The sequence below is a fragment of the Bos indicus genome, chromosome 29 (assembly GCF_029378745.1).
Source record: "Bos indicus isolate NIAB-ARS_2022 breed Sahiwal x Tharparkar chromosome 29, NIAB-ARS_B.indTharparkar_mat_pri_1.0, whole genome shotgun sequence".
In the NCBI taxonomy this organism is placed as follows: Eukaryota; Metazoa; Chordata; class Mammalia; order Artiodactyla; family Bovidae; genus Bos; species Bos indicus.
The window spans coordinates 10,101,142-10,124,551 of record NC_091788.1 but is presented as its reverse complement, the minus strand read 5'-3'; the positions used below and the strand labels follow the sequence as shown (position 1 = coordinate 10,124,551).

Below are 23,410 nucleotides of genomic sequence, written 5' to 3'. Positions count from 1 at the left end.
GATGTCCACATTCTAATTCCTGAATTTGTGAATACAGCACATGGTGAAAGGGGCTATATGGACATGACTGAGGATACTGTGATGGATAAATTAGCCTGGATTATGTATGTGAAGGTGAAGGTGAAGTCGCTTAAGTCGTGTCCGACTCTTTGCGACCCCGTGGACTGTAGCCTACCAGGTTTCTCCGTCCATGGGATTCTCAGGGCAAGATACTGGAGTGGGTTACCATTTCCTTCTCCAGGGGATTTTCCCAACCCAGGGATCGAACCCGGGTCTCCCGCATTGGAGGCAGACGCTTTAACCTCTGAGCCACCAGGGAAGCCCATGCAGACCCAAGGTAATCACGAGGTCCTTAGGAGGAAGCAGGATGGTCTGAAGGAGACAGAAGAGACGTGAGGATGAAGACAGGTTGGAATGATGAGCTTTGAAGATGGAGGAAGGGGCCATGAGCCAAGGCAGGCAGGCAACCTCTAACAGCTGGAAAAGGAACCAAAACTGATCCTCCCTGAACGTGTCCAGCAGGACCTCAGCTCTGCTGACTCCTTTATCCTGTGAGACTCATTTTAGACTTCTGACCTCCAGAACTGTAAGATAAGAATGCTGTGTTGTTTCAAGTCACTAAGTTTGTGGTAATTTGCACAGCAGCAACGGAGAAGGCAATGGCATCCCACTCCAGTACTCTTGCCTGGAAAATCCCATGGACGGAGGAGCCTGGTAGGCTGCAGTCCATGGGGTTGCTAGGAGTCAGACACGACTGAGCGACTTCACTTTCACTTTTCACTTTCATGCATTGGAGAAGGAAATGGCAACCCACTCCAGTGTTCTTGCCTGGAGAATCCCAGGGACAGGGGAGCCTGGTGGGCTGCTGTCTCTGGGGTCGCACAGAGTCAGACACGACTGAAGTGACATAGCAGCAGCAGCAATAGAAACGGACAGAGCCTGACAGTGTGCCTTATTCATCTCTGAACTCCCAGCTCGTTGCCTGGAACCCCGTTAACTAAATGCAGCCTCATAAGCAACACCAAGGGCTGACGCTCCTTGTGTACAGCCAATCAGTTGCCAGCAGGTTCGGCTGATTGAATCTCTGCACTCCGTCCAATTCAACCTTTTCTCTCTTTTCCTCTCTCATTTAGAAACAGCATGGGCATGAACTGAACATGGCTCCTTTAATTCTTGGTTCATCCTCTCTCCTGGCTATCATACACAGTCCAGCTAGACTCATATTCCAAAGCCCTACTTTGAGGATGCCATACTCAACTTAAGAACCCTACCTAGTTCTTCAATAGAATTTGTACCCTACTGTTGTGTGAAAATTATATAAATCTTAATTATGTTAATTGGCTCATCGCATTTTTCAGGCCTACTATTATATACCTTTCCACTTTTCTGTCTATTCATTCTATTGTTTTTTTATTCTATTGTTTTTTAAGAATTTGATATTGAAACTCCAAGTAAAAATCTTAATTTATCTACCCCCCAAAAATTGTAACACATAGTGAAATTACATGTAACTTTGTTCTGTATTTTCCAAGTTGCCTGTAAATGAGTTATCATACTGTCATAATTTAGAAAACAAAAAATAAAGAAAAAAAGAATTTTAAGCAAAGGAATTAAATCTTCACAATATAGATTAAAAGGTGACAACAAACAAACAGATGCAGCTCTTTGGAAAACAAAAACAAAAACACCTTCCCTAGCTCTTCCCTGACTACCAAAAAGTAAAAAAAAGTGAAAGTGTTAGTTGTTCAGTCATGTCCAACTCTTTGCAACCCCATGGACTGTAGCCTGTCAGGCTCCTCTGTCCATGGGATTCTCCAGGCAAGAAGACTGGAGTAGGTGAGGATCTTCCTGACCCAGGGATCAAACTCAAGTCCCCCACATTACAGGCAGACTCTTTACCACCCAAGCCACCAGGGAAGCCCTGATAGCAGAGTGAGCCCAAATTCCTTGTACTGATGTCTTTATCCTCCCAATCTCCCTATCCAGTCTTATTTTCCATGGAGCCTTTCCTACGCTGTGAATTCCAGCCAGACCAATATCAGCTGTGTACAATCATCATCAGGTATGTGTTATTCTCCTCCTCTGTCCATGGGGATTCTCCAGGCCAGAATACGGAGTGGGGAGCCTATCCCTTCTCTAGGGGAACTTCCCAACCCAGGAATCACCTGGAATATCTTTTCCTTATATCTCCACACACCCAAACCTTACCCATCACTCAAGTCCCAGCTAAAATGACACCTCGTCCATGAAGCTGCCCCTGTAGCCCCCTGTCCCCCCACAAATATGCCTTCCATAAGCTGGCCATAATTGCCTCTTTCACTGACCCCTCACAGCTCTTCTCCGTACGTCTCTCATCTGAAGTACGAAAGAGAACAGGCTCTAGAGTCAGGCAGACCTGGGTACAAGGTGACACTCTTGTGCAAGTTACTTGGCTTCCCTGAGTCTCAGGCTTTTCATATGCAAAATGGGCATCATACCTTTCTCACTAGGTCGTTGAGAAGATTTAAGCTCACATATAAGCACCTGACGCACTGAGTATTCAATAGTTACATAAACATTACAGAAACTTATATACATTACACGCCAAATTCCTTCTCCTTTGGACCATGCAGCAGAGCGGCTGGTGGGATATTAGTTCCCCAACTAGAGAGGAAACCCGGGCCCACAGCAGTGAGAGTGGGGAATTCTCCCAATTCCCATTTCTAGATTCTTTAAGGAGAGGGTTTATTAAAATATCCACTTCATTTTTGTAGACACACAGTACCTTGCATGCAGTGGTTTTTTTTTTAAACAGATTTTTAATATTAAGCCACCGATGTGTTGGGAGCATCTACTCAGGCTTCCTGTTCTGTGTATAGTGAGGATGGCCTCATTTTTCTCCATTTCAGAGAGAAGGGGAGAAGTACACTGGCTTACCTTCTGATCATCAGTGTTACAGAATTCTTAAGAGGGAAACTTTCTAAGATCTACTCTCATTAGTTAATGCCTCTCTACTACTGTTCATTCCAACCAACAATAAAAAATATTGTTTTCATAAGCATAAGTTATACATTCCTATTTTAATGTCACTGTGTTTGTTCTAGCTCAGAGAACAGCTGTTATTCCAAAGCTAGTGGGACAAAGTTCACTTTTACTCCATCACGTCTAGAAATCCCACACTGGACACGATCCTTCATTCCTTAGCTGGGTATGCAGTGGAGTCACCTTCCTTTTAAAGGCATTCCTTAAACCACTTTTATGCCAGATGAGAAACCTGGCCCTTTATTTCTCAATCCAGTTGGCAGCATCATGAAAAGCAAAGAACAAGAGATTTAAAGTCATAAGATCTGCTTTGAAATTGAGTCACCCACTTACTACCTTGGTGACCAAAACATACCACATACCTGAGTCTCCGTTTCCTCCTTTCTAAAATTGAGACTAACCACTGCCCACCTCCCTTGCTGAAATCACTACAGGGGTGAATGACATCACATGTGGGAAGACAGTTTGTGCATTGAAAACTGCTGTACAGCCACAGTTATCCAGTCACCTTCTAACACAGCGTGAGCTCCAGACAGATAGGATAGGATAGGAAGACTGGATAGGAAAAAATATTCATGGAGCACTTGAGAAGAAATGAAGGGTGCTTTCGCTTCACCTGCCTGCAGAGAGTCCCTGACACACAGCAGAGAGGTAGTATAATTGTAGATGCCAAATAACCACAGGCAAATTCCCCTCACAGGATTCTCAAAGAATATCTGACTTGGTATCTACACAGCGTTCTGAGATGAGAGTCCCGAATGAAAGCTGCTATTCAGTGTAATTACCATGTAATTAGTCACCACTATCTCTACCTAGGCATCGAGCCAGACTTTACATATAAGAACATCCCTGAATCTTCAAAACCCAACCATCCTTTAAGGTAGTCGTTGTAATCCAGAAAGATCTTCACTGTGATTGAGAAGGTATGAGAAATAACCCACCATATCTAAGATAGCACTTGGCAGTAATTAGCACTTAATGTTAATTAGTGCATAACATTTTTTAAAGGGCAGCAGCCATTCCAATTTTGGTCTACTTTCCCTCATACTCTCATCCCTTATTTCCCAGGACAGGCTGACTCAGACTCAGTAGAATGCCTCACTGAAGGGTAAAAGCCCTAATGAGCAAATCTCATGAAAAATTCAGCTGGTCTTTTCGAGAAAAACAGCTGGAGCTGACCTTAAGAATTCCACTAATTTCCCCCTACCACACAGCCTAAAAATAGCCAAAGAGCATTTCTAGCTAGTGATGGCCTTTCCTTTAAAGGACATAATATGCAAAAAGGCATGCTGGGGTCACTAGCCCAAACCATGCAGTCCCCATGATAAATCCTTGGCCAAATGTTCCTATGAGAATCTGCCTTCACAAGGTCAACACTGGAATTTCATTGTGAAGGCTCCCTCTACCAAAGCCTCCTCCCCAAGCACCACTGGGTCTATACAAAGATGTACATTAACAGCCACTGTGCAGCCACAAGAACTTCCATCCTTGGTTCTCACTTTCCAAATCTGCCAAGTGAAATGCTAGACTCTGATGTCCAAGGTCTCCTTCTGGTGTAAGGCTCCTTGGGCGGTTCATTCAACACCTCCATGTTGCTTAAAATTCAGACCCCTCAGTGTTGCCCGGGCCCCTCCAGATCTGCCTCCTGTCTTCCTCTCCATTTTCCCCAAATCATACCCTGATGTTCCTTAAATTTACCTCTAACACTTCTATGCCTTTAGAACACAGAGCTCCCTCTGCCTGTAACACCCTTTCTCAGCTTCTTAGACTCCTACTCATCTTTCAAAGGCTTCCCAGATGGCTCAGGTGGTAAAGAATCTGCCTGCAGTGCTGGAAACCGGGTTTGATGCCTGGGTCAGGAAGATCTCCTGGAGAAGGGAATGGCAACCCACTCCAGTATTCTTGCCTAGAGAATTCCATGGACAGAGGAGCCTGGCAGGCTATAGTCCACGGAATGGCAGAGTCAGACACAACTGAGCAACTAACACACACACACACACACACACACACACACACACACACACACACACACACACACACACACACACACACACACACACACACACACACACACACACACACACACACACACACACACACACACACACACACACACACACACACACACACACACACACACACACACACACACACACACACACACACACACACCTTTCAAGCCACAGTCCAGGTATCACCTCCTCTAAGAAGGCTGCCCCTTCCTCACAGTTGGGTTAGAGTCTTCTCCTCTGTCTTCTCACAGGACTCTGTAGTATACAGAAACTGCCTGTTCATTTATCAGTTTCCCTTATGAGGAGCCTGGGTGTCTGAAGGTAGAGACATCATTTTCCTCTCTCGTTCCACCACCTGACCGAGTACCTACCACTTGATATTTTCTGGTACTAGATCCAATTCCACCAAAGTACCACTTGTGTTTTAAGTTGCTATTCCAAAGAACCAGAAAGTGAATTTTTTTTTAAAGGAATGTTTTCTCTACTCAAAAAGCAAGAAAGAAAACTATCTCCAAGCTTTTGCCTTATTAGGAAAAATATATATATAGCTGTTTGTAATTGTGACATAATCTTTGTGGAGTTGAAAAATATACACTACATTTGTTTCTGGGAAACCTCTCTCTAAACTCACTGAACCACAGTTTTTTAAAAAGGAGATTCAAATTTAGAAATGATGTCCGACTTGGTGGGTTTTGGTTTTTTGAATTTTTTTTTTAACCAAGAGAAGGAAAAAAATTTCCAAAAGAGATAAATTATACACTAAGCTTTCTGAAAATTTTCTGCTTGGTCCTGGAAAATCAGATGATAGGCAACAAGATATCATGTGATTTCATATAGGAAAGCAAAATGCCTTATATTTAGCACTAGTATTATTGAAAGTTATGTATGTGTGCTATAAAAGATAAAAGCTAAATTAATTCAACTAATAGGTAGGACTTGGGCTTGATGGAAAAGTTGAAGAAATAGACATTTTATCTTCCTTCAATACCTTCTCCCACCTTTACATGCATTGCCTCTATACCATAAGCCAAATCAGTAAAGCAGGCAGTGTCACCGTGGATTTTTTAATTCATTTATTTATAATTGGAGGATAATTGCTTTACAATGTTGTGTTGGTTTCTGCCAAAGCAGGCAGTGTCCCTGTGGATTTTTTAATTCATTTATTTACAATTGGAGGATAGTTGCTTTATAATGTTGTGTTGGTTTCTGCCATACATCAACATGAATCAGCCATAGGTATACATATGTCCCCTCCCCTTGTCATCTCTGTTTTATAGATGAGGAAACTGAAGTTCCTGGAGGTTAAGGGACTTGCTTAAACCCATCCTGTAACTCTAAACTACAGAGCTGGAATATGAGCCCAGGTCTGCCTGGCTCCAAAGTGCTATCTGACACACCAGAAAGAGAGTTATGGCGGAAGAACCAGCGAGGCACACAGGTACCCTGTGACAGAACCCAAAGGTACAAAGACTAGCTAGGGGTTCCCTCAAACCCCCACGCACCTGAGACACCGAGCTTTGCAGTACCGAATGCCGTTAAAACTTGATGTGTATGCAACTAGTTATGAAGGGAGTTTTATTCTTTCTGTGATCCAATGATCAACATCCATAAACAAACTCAAGTGTGGACCACTGGCAGAGACTATGATGATCCAGCAGCAGCAGCAAGTCTGTTTTTCTTAAAACTTCCTGAACAAAAATATTTGCACCAATCCAGAAAAGAGCTTTATAGTGGTAAAGAATCTGCCTGCCAATGTAGAAGACACATAAGATGCAGGTTTGATCCCTGGACCGGGAAGATCCCCTGTAGGAGGAAATGACAAGCTGCTCCAGTATTCTTGCCTGGGAAATCCCGTGGAAAGAAGAGCCTGGTGAGCTACCGTCCATGGGGTTGCAGAGAGTCAGACACGACTGAGCTACTGAACACGCATGCCCAGTGTTAGACAGTCCCTGAAATACCCTTCAAAGGTAGGCAAAAATGATCACTGACACTTCATTAATTCAGGGGCAGCCTGGAGGAAGAGACAAAGATGAATTTTGGTTCTGCCACTAATGACTAAAACCCTTGGTGGTTTCACGTACCTCTCTGGCTGACCTCACCTATCAAATGAGGCATTTGGTTTCTGATCTTATCTTCCATTTAAATAATTTAATTTTCTCATGACCATAAAATCAAGTGATCAGAATGAATTCCAATATCAGTGCCAAGCTATCTGAGGAAGAAAGAGATGTAGAGAAAGATTTTGGAGGAAAAAAACACCATCCTGCTGCCTAACGCAAAATGTTTTTTTGAAAAAGAAAATCCATCTTTCATAAGATACAGTTATATATTGAGGGAGAGAATGATAATTAGGAAAATAAGGTATAAAAAATGACAAAAGTTGTCCTTCCCCTCTCTCTGTCTCCCTCCTCCTTTTCTGTCTCACTGGCAGGGTCTCCTGTTCGGGGCGGGCAAGGCAGTAAGGATTCAACTATCAAGTGTGAGACCTGGTTCCCATCGTCAAAGAGATTCTGGCTCCCGGCAATAGTAACAGCTCCTATTTGTACAAGGTTGGGGGTTTACACTATTCTCTGACATATTTGCTCTTCACAGCACTCCTGGGAGGTAGGGAGTAAGAAGTGTCATCATAATCCTTTTATGGATGTGAAAACGAGGTTCAGCAAGGTCAAGGGGCTTGTCCAAGATCATAAAGTTGCAGAAGTGACAGAGCAGGACAGGGAACGCATGCGCAGAGGAGGAACAGGCCTGCAGACCAGAGTGCAGTTGCGTCAACCGTGTAATGAGTGGGGCGGTGAAGAGATCGGGGCAGGAACTGGGAAGAGGGGAAACGAGAGTGGAGCTTTGACTGTGGGGTGAACCCGAGACAGTTCACAGCCTACACTCACGGAAGTCCATGCAGAAGACAGCACAGCACTACTTTAGAGGGGTGGAGTACAGAAAAACAAAAGGATGTCTATATTTATGTGCACACAGAAGCCTGCTGTCTTTCATTTAAAAAGTGGACTTTCTTTAGTTACCATCAGTAATCAGCATGTGCACTCTGGGTATTTTTCTCAGGAGCAAAAATGAGTGGCTCTGAGCCTCTTGCCTGGGCACTTGCTGCGGGTACCAGGGAACGGGCCAGGTGGCATTAAGGACATGGAATCTCCACCCACTGAGCCAGGGTGAAAATCCCTGACCTTGGCACTCTTGATCATTACTGAAACTACCTGAGCTCATTGACCTCCTCAGTCAGGTATTCTTCTCTGTCAGAGAAGCAAGTCACATGCTTGCACCTCCCGCCTACCTTCCCAAACTGCATTCACTGCTACCGAGCCTCAGGAATATAATTAACAAGCAACCTGGACCTACTCCTGAAGTGGGAAGGAAGAGGAGGCGAGTATCTGGGAGAGATTTCAAGGTGATGATAGAACCTCAAAATTACCTAAGAGCGCAATAAAACAGGCCCAGGCTCTGTATATCACAGCTGGATTTAAGCCAAAAAAAAAAAAAAGGAATTGGGGAGTTTGTGGATTCAGGCTAAGAGTGCTTGAGAGGAGGGACTTTAGACACAGAAGAATGAGATTAAAGTTAAACCACAGACCTCTTGAGGAATTTAGGTGACAAGAATTCTATGGTTTACTCTTTGCAGAATTATAGATCTTATTTGTTAACTAGTGAGACTTGAATCAACTCTCCAGAATTCCGATTCCAATTTCATTTCATCAGGTAACATTTCAGACAATACCTATTTCATCAAGGGTGCTGAGATGAAATTCACACAATATAGGGGAGTAAGCAATCCCCCGTGGTCCCCAACCCCAAGCAACTGGCAAGAAGTCAGGATGGGATGGAGGCAGGGACTATATGATGATGGTACCCAGTAAGTGGTTTTGGAGTTTAGACTTGAAAGCGACTCTTTCCAATCAGGAAGAATATAAACCTTCTCTTCCATCACAGGTGAGCCCAGTATTATTTGCAGAGTGGATACAATGACCAAGGGAAAACAGAGCTCCAAGCTAGAGAGCAGAACCAGTTCTAGCACCTTTCTGGTGTCTTGAGGAACTATCAGAAGGCACCAGAGCCTTCCACAGATACCCGCCAGCGGAGACCTGAAGACCTGTCTGCCCTTGAGCAAGTGCTGAACAATGACTAAGCTTAGTGAAGAGGAACAAGAATAGACACACAAGTACTAGATCTACCTACCCACCCACCTATCAATGTCTAAAATGCAGTGTGGGTGTATATATATATATATATATTCAAATATATATATTTGAATATAACAGTATTTATATACATAAGTATATGCAATATATATATATATATATTTACTTCTCAATCATTTGTAACCAATTTATGAAATCCTGAGAACCCTTCATCTATTCTTCTATAAAGAAAACTGTTGCTAAGTGACTGTAAAATCAAGATTCTGATGTCCAGGTGAAGGATAAAATCAGGCACCTCTCTCCCATAAAACAATGTCCTAACAAGGCTTATTTTGGTTCAGATGTAGTTGGGGTTCTTGTTTTTGAGGAGATGAGCAGTATAATATGTGATGTTGTATAATATGATGTATAATATGTGATGTTGTATAATATGATGTATAATATGTGATGTTGTATAATATGATGTATAATATGTGATGTTGTATAATATGATGTATAATATGTGATGTTGTATAATATGATGTATAATACGTGATGTTGTATAATATAATACGCTGCTGTCACTGTGAAGACCCACAATGTTAGAACACTTACATAACCTACCTCACTGAATCCTCAGCAACACTGTAAGGAAAGCAGTGTTACCATTCCCATATTACAGAAGAGGGACTGGGCTCGAAGGAGTGAAGGAACTTCACCCCTGTCCATCTTCTTAAATATTGGTTCATACACAGATATGAGCATACGTGTGTATTTTATAGATAACAGTTACCTTCTGCAACTTTCTAAAAGAATTTCCAGTTTTCATTTCAAAACGTACAAACATATGGGTCAGGTAACACTTATAAAATCTCATTATTCTTATTTTTTTCTGAGTGGAGGTAAGTCTTAAACGGTCAAGCTATAATGGAAAGCTGAAAATTGAGGTAAATCAATCTTATCCATAACTTTGATTACAGAAAAAGATGGGCACTCATTTTATAAATCTTTAATCAACAAAGGTTGAAGAATAAATACCTCCTAAGGACATCTGTGTGAAAGACTTACCAGGTACATCACACTTCAGAGAGAGGCTGTGATTGTGGAAAAACCAAATGTACTGGAAAAAGAAAACTGTCATGGGAATTAAGGTCAATCTCTCTCACACTGCTGATGTGCCCAGGCTATGTGATGTTGTGCAACTCACTCAACCTTCTGGGTCTTTGTTCTCATTGGCAAAATAAGGGCACTTAAAAAGATGATCTTTCTTTTCCAAAGAGCGATCTCATAGATCCAACAATAAAATTCTCTGATTCATACTGGTGAAAGAGCAAAATTCAGACGCCAGCAGAATTTGGCTACGATGGACCATGGCCCCATAACTCACAAGCACACTTTTCATCTCAAAGCCCAGAACAATACCATCCCAATCTGGCAGGAGCAAGTTAACGGGGTCATTCAGTAGTGCTCAAGCTCCTCTAAAGAGTAAGCTACTTTGCAGCCAAATTAAATAGCCCTTCTTCTTGACAGCTAATAGCAAACTAGGCAAAATTAGTTATCATTAACTAATAATAACTATAAGAACATCAAAGACTTACATAGCACTGACCATATGACAGCACTGTTCTAAACACTTTTTAAATTGTTTTAATTGGAGGATAATTGCTTTACAAGGTTGTGTTGGTTTTTGCCATACGATAATGCCGGTCATAATTGTATGTATATCCCCTTCCTCCTGAACCTCCCGCCCCCTTCCTATCCCATCCCTCTAGGTCATCACAGAGCATCAGCTGGGTTCCCCGTGTTATACGGCAGCGTCCCACCAGCTCTCTACTTTACACGTGGTAGTGTGTATAAGTCAACGCTACTTTCTCAGTTCATCCCACCCTCTCCTTCCCCCGCTGTGTCTATGAGTCCATTCTCTATGTCCGTGTGTCCATTCCTTCCCTGCAAATAGGTTCATCAGTACTGTTTTTCTAGATTCCATATACATGCGTTAACAGAAACACTTCATATTATTAATTCATTAATTTCTAACAAAATGCCAAAGTAAGCGATGCACAGCTAAGGAAACAGGCTTAGAGAGACTGAACAACCAGTAAGCAGCAGCACACGACTCAGCTGTTGTTCAGCTCGGCATCCAAGCTCTTGACCTCCACATCACCCTGCCTCTCTCCGATGACAGTGTCACAAAGCACACAGTCCTTCTCCAGAAGCCTGGACTGCAGTCTCGTCCTTCCCCTTTCTCTCTGACCCTTGTGGACTCTGGCTTGGCTCATTTCCTAGTCTCTGGCAGACTCTGCCCGCAGGTCTCCTCGAGCTGAGCTTTCTGAAGCAGCCCAAGGAGAGGAGGCGCCCGGAGACCCCCAGGGGCCCAGCAGACGCACTCAGCCCTACAGCCCAGGATCACGTGTTCCAGCGCGAATGGCGCAGCCTGACCCGACACCACGTCCCAGCATCAACCTTCACCCAACACCTTAAAATTCATGCTTCTCAGACCCCGGGAGAACTCTCACCTTCACCAAGAGACAAGGTCAGAGGAGGAAAAAAAACAAAACAAAACATTTCCCCAGGAAAAGCATCTAATGAACTCAGATAAATTAAGACTAAACTTTCTAAAAGTTTAATGGTAGAGATGGGGCAAGACGATCATCTGAAAATAGAGTTTGGACTTTAAGGGCAGCTTAACCACCAAATGCCTTAAATTCCTTCTGCCTCATTCTTCCCAAAGTTACCAAGAATAAAAAAAGAGTGTGGTGAACCTCATGTGAACATGTTGCAAAAAGGAACTAAGTAAATGAATAGAAATGTGAAGAAAAAAAATCTTATCTAAAGATAGGATATACTCTGCCTAATTTTTTTCATCTGAGATACAAGAGAAGGAAAAAAGAATGGAAGAAAAGACAGAGGGGATGAAGGAGAACTCATCAGCCTGCAATGCTGTCACTTCAAAGTCTGGGTCCATAATTTTATTATTCTCCAAAAAAATAGCTTTCAAATGCCACTACTATAAGTTGTGATACAAAGGAAACAAATGATATCATCATGCGGCTTAACTTTATGACATGTTCATTTTATTACACTTACATACATCAGAAGCACAGAAAATGACCAGCCTTCAACATTTCACTAAAAAACAAAATTATCCCAAAAAACCCCATCACCTTAAATTTTAATTTTTAATTTCTTCCCACAATTCCACAGAGCTGATAAGGGGAAAATGTTTCCATCTTCTAGACTTATATAAACTAGTTTCTATCAGCCCTGAGAATCACTAGTTACACCACAGCCTTCTGCCTGCTACAATACACCAGTATTTGCATGTATTTAATGCAATGTCTACTTATTTGGATATTATATCTTATTTGAACCAGTCAGAAAAGGTTTCAAGGTAGGGAGGGAAGCAGCAGAAGTTAAAAATAGGTAATTTGAGTCAAGAGAATTCCATACCCACTGTCCACACTGAAATCACAGCTATGTATGACACATGGCCCTGCTAAAGGGAAAAGAATTTGGGGACCTTTAAAAACTAGAAGGCGAAACAGCAATGAGGTCTGCTCTATGGGATTCAGTCTTACTTGAGGACAGAGGCTTTTTCCAAACAAAATTCAAATGAAAAGACATCTCCTAAATACAGAAGGGACAGAACAGACTTTCAGTATGGGCTCAAACTAAGCATAGTTTAAGGGAAGTTGGAGATAAACCCCCTTTGGGGATGTAAAACAGAAGGAATAGTGGAATTTCAACTTTCCCCTTTTCTGACAAACATCTAATACCTTCTAGGAGTCAAAATCCTTCTTACTAGTTTTATAAAAAGAAAGCAGATTTTCTCATTGACTTTTAAAATTAAAGTGTAGTTGATTTACAATGTTGTACATATCTTTCCTGTACAGTGAACTGTAATCCACACACACACACACACACAAATATATTCTTTCTTATATTCTTTGCCACTACAGTTTATCCCAGGAGACTGGATGTACTTCCCTGTGCTGTACATTAGGACCTCACTCTTTACTGATTCTAAATGTAGTTTGCATTTACCAATCCCAAAGTCCCAGTCCATCCCTCCCCCCGCCCCTCCCTCTTGGCAACTACAAGTCTGAGTCCTGTGTCTGTGAGTCTGTTTCTCTTTTGTAGATAGGTTCATTTGCGCCCTATTTTAGATTCTACATGTAAGTTACATCATATGGTAATTGTCTTTCTCTTTCTGACTTACCTCACTTAGTATGATAGTCTCTAGTTGCATCCATGTTGCTGCAAATGGCATTATTTTCTTTTGGTGGCTGAGTAATATTCCACTGTACATCTATGTATCATATCTTCTTTATCCATTCCTCTGTCGATGCACATTTTGCTTGTTCCCATGTCTTGGCTATTGTGAACAGCGCTGCTTTGAACATAAGGATGCATGTATCTTTTTGAATTATAGTTATGTCTGGATTTCTTCCCAGGAACAGGATTGCTGGATCATATTTTAGTTTTCTGAGGACCCTCCATACTGTTCTCCATAGTGGCTGCACCAATTTACATTCCTATGAACAGTGTAGGAGGGTTCCCTTTTCTCTCCACTCTCTCCAGCATTTATTATTTGTAGACTTTTTAATGATGGCCATTCTGACCTGTATGAAGTAAATTTGACTATAGTTTTGATTGGCATTTCTCTAGTAATCAGTGATGTTGAACATCTTTTCATGTGCCTATTGGTCATCTGTATGTCTTCTTTGGAGAAATGTCTATTATGGTCTTCTGCCCATTTTTTGATTGGGTTGTTTTCTTGTTTTTGAGTTGTATGAGCTCTTTATATATTTTGGAAATTAAGCCCTTGTCAGTCACATCATTTGCAAATATTTTCTCCCATCTGTAAGCTGTTGTTTGTTTTTTTTTAATAGTTTCTTTGGTTGTGCAAAAGCTTGTAAGTTTGATTAGGTCCCTTTTTTTGTTTGTTTCTGTTTTTAAGGAAAAGTAGATTTTTAAACAATTTCTGCAGAAATTTCTTCTATCCTTCTGTTTTCAAAATAATTCCAGAGACTGATCAGTAAGATTTTCAATGAAAATTTTTATTATGAAAAGTTACTGAGAATCATGATACTGAACAAATCATGAAAGTCTGACTTGTTCCAGGAGAATCAAGAGAGTAAGAACCAATCAAGAGAGTAAAACCCTGAAAGTTTAATTTTTGAGGACTGTCAGAGTCCATGGGAGCATAACGACGCCCACATCTGGACTTGCAGTTTGACTTTTTTCTCCAAAGAAGCCATATAGTGAGAGCCATAGGCCACTGAAGTCCAGGAATCAACAAAGGCAATTTTCATTCACCTATGTCTTAGTAGAATGTAAGTGGTACAATGCGCTGTGCTCTGTTGCTCAGTCACGTCCTACTCTTTGCGACCCCATGGACTGTCCACCAGGTTCCTTTGTTCATGGGCTTCTGCAGACAAGAATACTGGAGTGGGTTGCCACTTACTCCTCCAGGGGATCTTCCCAACCCAGGGATTGAACCTGCATCTCCTGCATTGGCGGGCAGGTTCTCTACCACTCAGCCACCTAGAAATCCTCAAGTAGTACAATGCCTAGCTCAAAAAGTACTTGTTGAATGAGTGCAAAATAAAAGAACAAAATATCCCCAAGAAAGGAGTGACAGTGACTCCAACACCATCCTCTGCCTGAGGCTGGACCCAACCATGCTACGTAAATAGCATAGGAAAAATATTGTTCGTAGCAGTTGTATTTGTAATAGCCAGAAACTAGAAATAATCTCGATGCCCTTCAAAAGGTGGAAAGTTAAACTGCAGTATATCCATACTTCATGATACTAAGCAATAGAAAGAAACAAACTATAAATACACACAACTTGGATGAATCTCAAGGGAATTATACTGACTGTAAAAAAGCCAGTCCCAAAGGTTATATACTCCATAGTTCCATCTATATGGCATTCTTGAAATGGCAAAAACATAGAAATGGAAAGCAGAACAAAGGTTGCCAAGGGTTGGGAATGGGGCCAGAGGAGGAGAGGGAGATAAGGGAGAGGTGCTCATGGGGCGGGAACGGATCAATGTCTTGGTAGTGATGGACACATGTGATAAAACTGTACAGAACCTAACACATCCAGGTGTGTACAAGATTGCACACACACATGTAGCATAGTGTGAGTCACTCAGTCGTGTCCAACGCTTTGCAACCCCATGGACTGTAGCCCACCAGGCTCCTCTGTCCATGGGATTCTGCATGCAAGAATACTGGAGTGGGTTGCCATTTCATGTAAAATTGGGGAAATCTGAATTGTATTGATGTCATTATCCTAGGTGTGATTATTATACTACAACTGTGCAAGATGTTATCACTGAGTGAAACAGGGTAAATGGTACACAGATCTCTCTGTATTATTTCTCATAATACATGAGAATCTATAATTATCATATAAAGTTTTTTAAAAAATCTTAAGCAATCTGTCCTCTCCCACCATCAACACCACCACCTGAGACTGTGTGTATGTTTAATACATGAAATCTTTTCTAACCACCTACATAGATCTCGTCTATCTCTAAATACACCAACTGTTTTAACCACATAGTCTAACCCCCCTTCTTACATTAAGGACAGGTATTCCAGGACTCTTATCTCCTTAGAGGATAAAAGCTCCTGAGACAGGGCCCATGTTTATTTTATACCCTCTTGGTGCCTAGCACAATGTTGAACAAAGAGTTCCATTCAGTTCAGTTGCTCAGTCATGTCCGACTCTTTGCAACTCCATGAATCACAGCACGCCAGGCCTCCCTATCCATCACCAACTCCCGGAGTTCACTGAGACTCACGTCCATCAAGTCAGTGATGCCATCCAGCGATCTCATCCTCTGTCATCCCCTTCTCCTTCTGCCCCCAATCCCTCCCAGCATCAGTCTTTTCCAGTGAGTCAACTCTTCGCATGAGGTGGCCAAAGTACTGGAGTTTCAGCTTTAGCATCATTCCTTCCAAAGAAATCCCAGGGTTGATCTCCTTCAGAATGGACTGGTTGGATCTCCTTGCAGTCCAAGGGACTCTCAAGAGTCTTCTCCAACACCACAGTTCAAAACCATCAATTCTTCGGCGCTCAGCTTTCTTCACAGTCCAACAAAGAGTAGAGACTGAATAAAAAGGTTCTTAATAAATGAGCAAGTGAATGAAGGAATGTATACATTCTCTACTCCTCACAGTAGAGCTGGATAAACCGGTAATTCACAATCCTTTTGTTTCGATTTTCTCAACTCTGAAAGGCCTGTAAATGCTGTGCCCCAACTTCTCCACCCTTACAGTCTACAGTGAGATTAAAGATCACCTCCCACTAAGCCTATAGTAGTAGCTGCATTGATTATTTGCTGTGTGATATGCCAGTTAATTTCTCTGAACCTCAGTTTTCCCGTTTGTAAAATGGGGGACACTACTTATTTTTGCAAGTTTGCCAGGTGAATGAGATATAGTGTACATGAACAGCCTTGCTCAGTACCAACTGAAGAAGATGCTCAATAAATGTTTTTAGCCTTCCATAGATACTTCCAGGCACTAATGCCCACTTTGTCGTTCAAGTGAAGTGAAGTGAAAGTCACTCAGTCATGTCCAACTCTTTGCAACCTCATGGACTGTAGAGTCCACGGAATTCTCCAGGCCAGAATACTGGAGTGGGTAGCCTTTTCCTTCTCCAGGGGATCTTTCCAACCCAGGGATCGAACCCAGGTCTCCCTCATTGCAGGCAGATTCTTTACCAGCTGAGTCACAAGGGAAGCCCTTGTACTTCAAAATGGTGGCCAAATTGGGAGATTGGGATTGATATATACACACTATTATATATAGAATGTTGTTTCGTCGCTAAATCGTCTCCAGCTCTTTGCAAACCCATGGACTATAGCCCACTAGGCTCCATTGTCTATGGGATTTCCCAGGCAAGAATACTGGAGTGGGGTGCCATTTCCTTCTCCAACGGATCTCCCCAACCCAGGGACTGAACCTGAGTTTCCTGCATTGGCAGGCAGGTTCTTTACCACTGAGCCACCAGGGAAGCCCCACTGTATACAGAACAGATAATAAGAACCTACTGTATAGCACAGGGAACTCTACTCAACGTTCTGAAATAGCCCATATGGGAAAAGAATCTAAAGGAGAGTGGATAGATGACCTGCATAAGTGATTCACTTTGCTGTGCACCGGAAACTAATACAATGTGGTCAATCAACTAAACTCCAAAAAAAATTTTTTTAATGTTAAAAAAAAAATGCTGGCTAATTCTTAGTAAGTTTATGTCTCTTCAATAAATAGTGTTTTATTCGCATAGCACCTTCCTCTAAAGATCAAACTTTAGCTCCATTTACAATGGCAAAAGTAACGTGGACAAAGTAAATGGAGACGGAGGATGGAGAAATGGAAGACCAGTTCAACTGGAAGATGACAAGGGAACTTACGGTAGTTGTTAGGACAGGATCAGTCCCGCTCCCTGAAAATCTCTCTGCAGAAGAAGGTTTCTCTCGGGCATGGCCTCCTCCCCTTGGTTTTATGCCTTGGTCCTTTCCAAAGGCAACATCGACAGTAGGGCGTGATACCCCGAAAGCCTACAGACCCTAAGAATACTGCGCTGGTGGTACTGAAGAGAAAGAGAAAGGGCTTCTGTTCATTTTCTCTTAAAGAGAAGTGTTTGTTTTCAGGGTAAGTCTATTGCTTCCTTCTCAGGACTGGGAGTGCCTTAGTCCATTCTTAGCCAGAAGGTGATAACTTCTCCCCTAAATATGCAGCTGTCTGAAAACATATTTGCTCTGGATGTGTCACTGGGTCATGAAGAGTTCTATGAGAAATACTTTACACATGGGTGTCTCCAGGCCCGAGCAGTGGAGATATTTGCTGCCCCATAAGGCAGAGACAGCAAACAAAGGATATGGTCCCAGGGTCCAGGTTTCAAAATATACTGGGGTCACAGAGAGTCAGGCCTGACTTAGCAACTAAACACGTACACATGCACACACACACTTGGATCAGTTGGTCAGTCATTTTGAGCCCTGACTATACACTTGTCCTTGGCTAGAAACTGAGGTCATTCATGACTGTGACAGAAGAAGGTCCCCTCCCGAAATGGAGCTCTTGATCTAATTCTGCATATTCACACATTTGTCTGACTTCCACCATGATGATCTTGCATGGCATGACAGCATGTTTGTCAAAGCCAAGGACTTAAAAATAGAACATCTTTCCAAGCATATTCTCTGTAACCAGCAGAAGTATATGAAATACAGTGAATATAAAGAAATGTCAATGTCAGACAACAAACGTGTGGCATATCCCCTAGATTTCAGAGGAAAAAAAAAAGAATGTGCGGTCTAGAAGGATTATAAATCTTTAAAACTTTATGAGTTCTATTCTCTTCCTTATTAATTCAGTGAATAACAGTATTTACTCATTAAGTAATTACTATATACCAGGCAGTATACTGAGGCTCCCCCGGTGGCTCAGTGGTAAAGAATCTGCCTGCAGTGCAGGAGATGCAGGAGACCTGGGTTTGATCCCTGAGTCAGGAAGATCTCCTGAGGAAGAGCATGGCAACCCACTCCAGTATTCTTGCCTGGAGAATCCCATGGGCAGAGGAGCCTGGCGGGCCATAGCTATAGGTCACAGAGTCAGACACAACTGAGTGACTTAGCACACACATACACACAGGCAGTACACTAAGCCTTCCAAAGATTCATCTCATTTAACCTCTAAAACAATCTCAAGAGTGATGCATGTAATATTTTTTCTATTTGAGAGATGAGGAAATGTCAGCTTAGAAAGACTAAGGATATAAAACCGGGCTCATCTGCTGAGAAGCAGTATTCTTGACCGTCACACTAAGCTACACTGCTCCGGGCTTGCTTGTTTTACTACTATTGATTGAGAGGGAAAAGTATATAGTACTGATACTTCTAACATGTTAGGTTGCACCACACAAAACTGCCAATAGGCAAATATCCTGATCCACAGAAATTACAACTTCACTTGTTCAACGTAATGTAAGAACAAGACCGAGAAGGACACGTCTTTCAATGCCTGGCCCCGCACAGTCCCTAACTAGCTCTGAGACTTTGGGCAAATCACTAGTTTTCACTTGTCCCACCCCATAAAATGAAAAGATAGAGCTGAATTTGTCTCTAAGTTCCCTTCCAGCTCTATAATTACAAGTGAGGGAAGAAAAGCACCATAATTCATTTGTTCAACAATTATTCAAGTGACTACTACATGTCAGACACCGAGCTTTCCTTTCATTCTAAATTCATCTGCATTTTAAGGACAGCCTCCCAGTAGCTTCCTCTGATTCCTGGGCTCTCACACATTAGGGATGAAAACCCAGCTTGAGGATCCTTGCTTGCCTGCTATTTAGGGAAACTGGCCTGCGCCCTAGGGCAGGGGCCTCCAAGCTCTAGGATCTAATGCCTGATGATCTGAGGTGGAGACGGTATAATAACAATAGAAATAAAGTGCACAAGAAATGTAAGGCGGTTGAGTCATCCAGAAACCATCCCCTCTCCCCACTGGTCCGTGGAAAAACTGACTTCCATGAATCCAGTCTCTGGAGCCAAAAAGGTTTCAGGCCACTGCCCGAGGGTGCTGGCAGCTCCTGCCCCACCACAATTCTACAGCGGAAGAGAAAACCAAAGGACCTAGAAACTACTTCAGGGTGAAGAGATGAAGTATGGTGTGGCAGAAGAAATGGTAAGTGTGTGCAAATGTGTATCTTCCAAAACAAAGAACTCTCAGTAAGTATTCTGGCTCACAGCAATTTCCAGAAAACATTCTACTTCTTTCTGCACCTTACTTGCACAAACCTCCCCCACAATGGGAGATAATCATCTTTTATACTTAAAAAAAAATCCAGAAGGAAGAGCACTTGAGCTGAAGAGAGTAATTGAGCATGGAGTCACAGCCTTTGCAATGATTAAGGACTGGTAATTCAGGATTACAGGAAAACACCAAAGGGCAAGCCTCAAGACATTGATTCAGCTCTGATCGCTACTCACTAGCTTTGTGAGCCTGGATTCATCATTCAACCCGCCTCTGCCTCAGTTTCCTCATCTGTAGGATACAGACTGGAATACACAACCTCTAAGTTCCTTTCCTATCCTAAAGGTTGCCCAGCCCCTTATCATCTAAGTTGTTTCCATCTAATCTGCCACCTGTTCCCTTGTGCACCGTCCACTGTGGACATAGCAAACAGCTGTTTTCCAACACGCCTACAACAGCTCTTCAAATACATACTTAAAGACTCTTATGTGAGCCCACTCCAATCTCTTGCTTCAGGCTTAAATCAAAGTCCCAGATGAAGTCATGTGGTTAGCAAGATGTTGGGAGTAACTCCTATGGGGTCACAGATCTAAACTTCGAGCTCGTAAATGAGGGAATACATGCGACAAATAGCAGTTGGCTTCCCCGATCTCTTGAAACTGAGAAAGACTCATAACTCCCAACCTTGTTCCCTAGGAACCCTACGGGCTGTTACAGGAATACAAAAGCTGCAGGAGAGGATTAATAACCATGCTGACAGTCTGGCTGAGATGGAACCCACACAGTGTCACTGGTGAACTCTACAGGAAAGATTACTATGTGCTAAATTTGGGGATGTACCAGAAAGAATCAGAGGCCAGATGAACGGGGTCCAATGGGAGGGACAGTCTGCTCCAGTGAAAGCCTGTTGTTCTGTATGTTAGGCTCTGAATCACTGAAAAAGATGGAACTCACGTGGAAAAACAAGACACCAACGGAGCCTCAAGCCTCTCCAAATCAGAGGTGACCTTGGGCTCTACCTATTGTTTAGCTGCTAAGTCATGTCCAACTCTTTTGCAACTCTATGGACTGTAGCCCGCCAGGCTCCTCTGTCTGTGGGATCCTGCAGGCAAGAATACTGGGGTGGGTAGCCATTCCCTTCTCCAGGGGATCTTCCCTACGCAGAGATCGAACCCGAGTATCCTGCATTGGCAGGCAGATTCTTTACCACTGAGCCACCAGGGAAGCCAGGGCTCTACCAGTAGAGCTCCCCAAACCCTTCTGGGATAGATTAGAAAGGGTTATCAGACAGGGCAGCGGAGGCCAAAGCCACATATCCTGTGCCCTTTCCTGTGCTATTCCCAGTCAGGGCTGCTCATTTCTCTCTTAACCTGCAGCTCAACTTTCTAATCCAAACCATCTCTAAATGGGGCTCCCATGAAATGTGTCAGTTTAAGTACCTTAAAGTCTCCAGAAGGACTTTTCCTCCTCCTCAAACAAGTACCTTTTAGAAATAATAAACCAAAGAATCAAAATGATTTCACGGGAGAAGTAATCACAAAAGTTAATTGTTAATAAACAGCTTTCCACCTGCACAGATTCTTAGTGTCAGAACTTTTATTACATTTGTTTTTCATTACAAAACACGAATATTTATCAGGAAGAAAGTAACTTGAGAACTGTTATTAGTCAAATTCTATGTTTTGGAGATGAGCAGTTTTCTATTTTCTCTTCAGGGGTTTTGAATTATAAACCTTCTCCAAGAGACAGACATGGAGAAGTTTCAGCCACATCAAATTTTCAAAACATCCATGAAATGTAAACTGATATATCTCATAACTGATGTTTTATAAACCTGTCCCTAAAAATCAAGGGCATGCTCTCGACACTTTCTGTCATGGAAATTGTTCCAACGGGCAAATAAACAGGCATTTCCATGGTTAGGGCCTCACAGTTGTCATACTGTTTAGTTCTGCACAAATGAAAACTCCTATTACCAAAAAAAGGTTAGAGAATCTGTGGCTGGAATCTGGCAAGCAATGGCATTTCCACATTGTTTTAGTCAGCACGCTCTCTCAATGCAAATATGAACCCCACAAAATAGTCAATTAAAAATAACCATGTGGTCTGAAAAACAAGTGCAGCGAAACTGGAAACATGTCCAAATGGGAAGTTTATGCTTTGCCATCTTTAGTTAATGATGCTGTGAAACTCATTAGAGAAAAGAGCTCACAGTTCCTCAACTCCCATGCTCCAATGACTTGAAAATGCATATTCAACTCTAAAAGACAACAAAACAAGCAATATCTCCCATTTCCTCAGGGTCACAGAAGAGACTTTCATATCACAAAATTCAGAAGAATCCAGATTCTCAACTAGGGGTCATATCTCTCCATGAACTGGTCCCCCAGGGAGGGAACTTGAGTTTATGAAGTATTTCCTGCTTGTTTGAGCTTGATTTCTACTATTTGCCTGGTATTTGAGGGAAGAAAAAAATAACATGTTAGGCGGGAAAGTATAAAAAGACTCAAACATGAATTTTCATTTCTTTCAAATAGTTGTTAAGGTTTATATAGACCTAAAAGAAAAAAGCAGAATTTCTAGAAATTGCTCCAGGAATTCATGGAAAGAAATACCTTTCACCTGTACTCTTAATAAAAAAGCAAAGAAACAACAAGAAATAGATGGCCTTTCAAAATGTCTAGGATTCCTCAAACGACTTGTGACAAGGGTACCAGGACATTCAATGGAAAAAGGACAGTCTTTTCAACGAATAATGCAGGGAAAACCTCATACCCACATGCAAAATAATGAAGTTGGGCCCTTACCTAACACCACATACAAAAATTAACTCAAAATGGTTCAGAGACCTAAATATAAGACCTACAACATATACTTCTTGGAAGAAAACATTGGACAAAAGCTTCAGGACATTGCATTTGGCAGTGACTTCTTAACTGTGACACCAAAGGCGCAGGCAACAAAAGAAAAAAGTAGACAAGTTGAAATTCACGAAAATTTCAAAGTTTTGTTCATCAAAACACTATCAACAGAGTAAAAAGGCACCCCACAGAATGGAAAAAAAATCTGAAAATCATGTATCTGATAAGGAATTAACATCCAAAATTTACAAGAGAACTCCTAAAACTCAACAACAAAAAAGCCAACTCGATGAAAAATGGGCAAATGACTAGACGTTTCTCCGAAGAAGATACATAAATGGCCAGTAAGCACATGAAAAGATACCTGACGTCACTAATCACTAGGGAAATGAAATTAAACCTGCAATGAGATACCACCTCACATCCATCAGAATGGCTACTATCAAGGAAAAAGAAAAAGTGGTGGCAAGGATGTGGAGAAATTAAACCCTTGTGCAGAGCTGGTGGGAGTACAAAATGGTATCGTTTCTGTGAAAAACAGTATGGCAGTTCCTCAAAAAATGAAAAGTAGAATTACCACATGATCCAGCAATTCCACTTCTGGGTATAT

General features: G+C 42.0%; 1 protein-coding gene and 1 non-coding gene across 12 annotated transcripts in view; both read right to left on the bottom strand.

Annotated features, from left to right (window-relative positions):
- SYTL2 (synaptotagmin like 2) overlaps positions 1-23,410 on the bottom strand; it is a 121,241-nt gene that overhangs the window by 81,104 nt on the left and 16,727 nt on the right. The window lies entirely within an intron of this gene.
- TRNAW-CCA (transfer RNA tryptophan (anticodon CCA)) lies at positions 248-319 on the bottom strand. Its single transcript has one exon. It is a non-coding gene; the product is annotated as a tRNA-Trp (tRNA).